We start from the raw sequence: 6,000 nt of genomic DNA on the forward strand, positions 1-6,000 counted from the left end.
GAATGCAATTTTCTATTTCAGAATCCTTTTTTTCCCCAAAAAAACTATCTGAGTAAAAGAGAGTTAATGCCGGCATTATAGATTCACGAAAATGTAATCAATTGCGAGATGACATAGTGCATATCAAGTGGAAGTCGTTAATGACAAATTATGGATGAGCACAATTATATAAATGCCATGGTTTTTTTTTTGTTTGTTTGTTTGTCTTCATAACAATGCAAGAGCACTGCTTAATTTTGCAAATACTTCCCTATTTAAGATTTTGTTTGCAGAACCATGAAAAGTCTAGTATATTTCAAACAACTGTATAAATTATAGGTATCATAGCTAAATTATTAATTCCCACAGAGTGTTAAAATGCAAGACAGTATGGAGGGAAGAAAGGGTGCTAAATAAATCAATGGTGATTTTAATAAACTAGAAACTTGTAGGTAATAAATCTGTCTGCATCTGATCTGAATTGCAATTACCTGTCAAAAATTCATCCATCATCACAAGCTCCAAACAAACTTTCTTGGCAGCAGATGTTTGAGAAAAGCTATTTTGTATGGCAAATTTTTCTTAAGGTTTACGACAGCCTTAGGAATGACAGAAATTTCAGGGAACATTTCAGTATAAGTTAGCAATAACATGTTAGGTCTAAAAAATCATGGTGTACAGACCTTATATAATCTATAAAAGCAGGTCTTTTACATAAACCATTCATTTATGAACGAATGGTTTGACTCCCATCATTTCTAACATCTGTAAACTTTTATTTCAATATTTTACAGGAAAGCATGAAAATGTATATTTCAATAATAGATTTAAATGAAACATCTCATTTTACAGTATTTTGCACTTTAACATTGTTGTAAGTTGTATTTGGATGAGAGGAACTCAACATATCAGTACTTTGTATTTTCCATTGATAATTTTGAGAGTCCAAAGGATAACACTTCCAACAGCCTGGATAAAAGCAATAACTGGAGGTGTTATTGGTTAAAAAGCAAACTTTCATTTTTTCCTAGCTCCTTCGCGTTTTCCCTTTCTTTAAAATAATATTGCCATTTTTTTTTATTTTCCTGCCAGAAAGCATAGTCCTTCTTTTTTCTTTTTAACTATTATGGATACCTAACAGTTGTGCGTATTTGCTGGTGCATGTGAAATTTTGGTGTAAGCATCAGTGTGCAATGACAAAATCAGGGTGACAGGAATATCCATCACCGCAGGCATTTATTATTTCTTTGTGTTAGGAATATCTCATTTTCTTTCTTTCAGTTATTTTGAAATACACAATAAATTTCTGACAACTATGGATGACCTATTGTACTACCAAATAGTAGATATTATTTCAATTTTACTAGTATTTTGACATTCCTTTGAACTCTTTGCCATGTACACCAACGTTTCACTTTTTGCCTGTTGAGGACCAGCCCCAAAGGACACACTGAGTTCTTTCCCAGTGACTGGCAGAGCTGAGAGGATGAAGGAAAAAATGAAGATTCGAAGACACAAGAAGAAAAGTTTTTAAAGATGTCCAGGAGGCCGTCCACCTCTGCACTGGGGGAGAGGTGAAGCTCCAGCAAGATAGTCTACGTGAAAACACCAGGCCTTCAGGCAGCCACAATTTGCACTAAATTTGGGGATTTTCTGATTCACTTCTTTCCTGTCTCTGTTCCTTTTTGCCCATCATCTGCAATCATTTTCTTAATTCAATTCCTAACCTCCTTATAATAACAATTGAAAATTGCTTTGAAGCTTATTAAATCATTACTTCCAGCAATGCAAGCACACCCAGATATGACTCTTCCCTTAAGTACTCACATGTCCACTGCATTTGTCTAACATATTATGGTTATAAGATACATCAGAAAGATGATTCTGAAAGGTTCAAGGAGTCATTGTATAGTAATGGTCCAAAACTTTACTCCTTTCAGAAAAACCTCAGGTCCTTGCTAAGATTCAAGTTTTCAAGCTTCATGCCCCAAATTTCAGATGTGAATGGCCTAGGATGGAGGGTAAAACTTTGGCATTTCTAACAAATTTCAGTAATACCAATATTGCTGTTCCGGAGACCACATGTGGAGAAACACTCCTTGAGAGAGATAGTGATTAGCAGTTTATTAAGTGAAAAAGAAAAGTGATAGATATTAGGAATTTTAATGGTGTCACCTGAGAATTTTCATACAATAAGATACTGTTAAAATTAAATAAAAGAGAAGATTGATTTTTCATATGAGTCTGTATATTCATAAATAGTTTATTTTCTCTTTATATATAATTGTATAACCACACACACACAAACCTTTGTATTACTACAGTATCCTGGAAGAAGGCTGACTGTACTCGGTAAGATACAACTGGGAGGGAAATGCATTTGGAGGGCATCACCCTTAAGTTGGAGACCTTGTGGGCTTTGATATTTTAAAACAATTCCTGACAAAAATTGATCTAAAAATGACCATTTGCATTAAAGACTTTTCTTTTCTTTTTTCTTTTTTTTTGAGAAAAAAATCTCTGTCACCCTGGGTAGAGTGTCATGGCATTATAGCTCACAGCAACCTCAAACTCTTCGGCCTGAGCTGTCCTCTTGTGTCATCCTTCCAGGTAGTTGGAACTTGGGGAGCACACCACCATGCCTGGCTAGTTTTTCTATTTTTAGCACAAATGAGGTCTTGCTTTTGCTCAGAGTGGCCTGGAACTCCTAAGTCCAGGTGATCCACCCTCCTCCACCTCCCAGAGTATTAGGATTATAACTGTGAACCACCTACCCTGGCCTTACATCAGAGATTTTTACAATAAAATAAAGACTTCAGAGGAAAATTTCTGGATCTAAATATTTCACCTTATTTTGTATAATATTTTGTTATGCAACCAACAAGTATGTTACAAAGTAGTGACATGGACAAGAAGATGTGACTGAATATAGCAGTCACCTACATTCAAAAGTCACCAACAAGAACTGAATCAAGTCTTAAGATGTTGCTGACAGTCCATCCGTACATTAACGTGCCGAGTATGCTGAATGTGACATTAGCAGAGGTCTATATGAATGTCATCATCACAGGACCATATTTAACAAACTGATGCATCATAGTAGAATAGTAAACTATAAGCGAATATCTATAAAGTAATGCAATGAAAAAATTTGTCACAATGGAATTTAGGTATTGATCTGCCCTTAAACTGGAAGAATGTATCAAAGAATTAGGAAAAATTTGAGTACAAAGTCAAGCAGAAATATTTAATAATAAAAGAAAATAATAACAGATGCTGAACATTTTAATGTATATGAGACAAAGATTTTTACAAAGTAATATAATACTTCACAGTTTATCACTTGGCATAGAGATGTTACCATTATGTTAAAACTGGGATGAACTTAATATAAACTTTTAAGATTTTAATTTTGTGACGTACCCTATCACCATTCATCAAATAAGTTGCATACTGACATTATACATTATTATGAAACTTGAACACATTTACTGGTAAATTGATAGAAAGTAAAGTAACCTAGAACAATAGACAAAAATATTGAAATGTGAAATTTTATAAATATACATATACACACACAGTAGTGCTAGTATATTTAAAACATTAAACATCCCATAACCTGCAATTTTATAGCATAAATGTGAATTTTTGTGCTGGAAGATTTGAAAAAATCTATGAAATTTATTGTTCTGTGTTTCCCAAATCAAGCAGATGGAAGAGAAAACCATAAGGATGATATTGAAGTTGAAAAGGATTAATACTTAATACAAAGATAAAAGGCATAGAAAAATAACCTATAGAAGTTTATACAAAACAATAGAAATTAAATTTCCATTCAAGTAGTATGCAACACAAAAACTGTGTATTCTAACAACTTTCCTGAAGCATTTACCTGCAGTTTTATGTTACATAAAATTATTATATTACAAATGCATTTTAAGTTACATGAAATTGTTGCAAGGCCATCTTTAATGATGCACTAGCCAACCATTAATATTTTGCAATCAAGATTATATGTGACAAATGTCTAATTGAGACAATTCCGCCAAAATTATTTTAAATATCTACTACAGAAAATTTTTATAGAATCATAGAATCTCTAAAATAAACAACTATGAAATTATAAAATTATCTCAAAGCCTTTGGTTATGTATCCAGAAGTGATATTGCTGCATTGAATGGTGGGTCTACTTATACGTCTTTAAAGATTCTCCATAATGTTTTATACAGAGGTTGTTCTAATTCACTTTCCCACCAACTGCATTAAAGCATTCTTTTTTCACTGCATCCACCTCAACCTCTATCATTATTTGACTTTTTATTAACAGCCATTCTGACAGGGTTAATATCTCATTATGATTTAATTTGCATTAAATAATAATGCCTATTAATGATGATGATTAGTGATGTCTATTTATCCATATGTTTCTGGACCATTTGCATATATTCTTTTAAAAAAAATTTCTTCATGTCTTTTGCCCATTTTTTAACAAAGTTACTTGTTTTTGTCTTGCTGACTTGTTCAGACTCCTTGTAGATTCTGTGTATCAGTCCTTTGACAGATGTATACTTTGTAAATATCTTCTCCCACACTATAAATTGATTATTGATTAATTTTGATTGATTTTTCTTTTACTTTGCAGATACTTAGGAGTTTAATTAAGTCTGAATTATTTATTTTTGTTCATGCTGTATTTGCTTTTGTGGCCTTAGCCATAAACTCTTTGCCTATGCCAATGTCCAGAAGAATTTTTACTAAATTTTCTTCTATAATTTTTATGGTTTCGGGTCATACATTTGAGTCTTTAACATAATATTATTTTTTGCATATAGTAAGACATAGGAATCCAGTTTCATTCTTCTGTATATGGCCCTTAATATTCCCAGCCACACTATGGAATGAAGGATCCCTTCCCCAGTGTTTGTTTCTATCTTTTAGCTAAAGATCAATTGTGCTGAGTTATATGGTTTTATTTGAGGATCTATTGATCTCTATCTCTACTTTTATGCCTTTAACATGCTGTTTGGATTGCTATAGATTTGTGTTATTATTTAAAGGAGGGTGATGTGATGCCTACAATTTATTCTTTTTGCTTATAATTGTTTTGGCTATTTGGGCTCTCTTTTTTATAATTTTTTTAACAAATTATAAACACATAGATTATGTATACATTAATGCATTTCAGTACAATGTACTGATTTCATATAGAATTAGGAATGCCTACATCACACTGGTTAATATATACCTCATCTCATTTACTTAATTGTTGTATTAAGACATTTATACTCTATACTAATAGATCTGACATGTACCCTTGCATTATACACCATAGGTGTGATCCCTCCATTCATGCTCCCTCAATCTGACCTCCCACCTCCCTTCTCCCCTCCTCCCTCCTTCATCCTAGGCCATAGTTGTCATCTATTCCTCATAGGAAAGTATGAGTGATTATAAATTGGTTTTATGATAATACTGAGTACATTGGATATTTTTTCTTCCATTCTTGAGATACTTTACCAAATAGAATATTTTCCAGCTCCATCCATGTAAACATAAAAGGTAAAGTCTCCATCTTTTTAAAGGCTGCATAATATTCCAAGGTATATATATACCACAATTTTCTAATCCATTCATGGGTCAATGGGCCCTTGGGCTTCTTCCATGACTTGGCTATTATGAATTGAGCTGCAATGAAGAATCTGGTGCAAATATCTTTGTTACAAAGTGGTTTTTGGTCTTTTGCATATACACCTAGTATAGGAATTGCAGGATCAAACGGCAGGTCTACTTTTAGATCCCTGAGCATTCTCCATACTTCTTTCCAAAAGGGACATATTAGCTTGCACTCCTACCAGCAGTGCAGAAGTGTCCCCTTTTCTCCATATCTATGCCAACATCTATAGTTTTGGGATTTTGTTATGTGAGCCACTCTTACTGGAGTTAGATGATATCTCAAAGTGGTTTTGATTTGCATTTCTCTGATGATTAAAGATGATGAGCATTTTTTTATGTGTCTGTAG

This window comes from Otolemur garnettii, unplaced genomic scaffold (assembly GCF_000181295.1).
Source record: "Otolemur garnettii isolate 467f Iridium unplaced genomic scaffold, OtoGar3 scaffold00129, whole genome shotgun sequence".
NCBI lineage: Eukaryota > Metazoa > Chordata > Mammalia > Primates > Galagidae > Otolemur > Otolemur garnettii.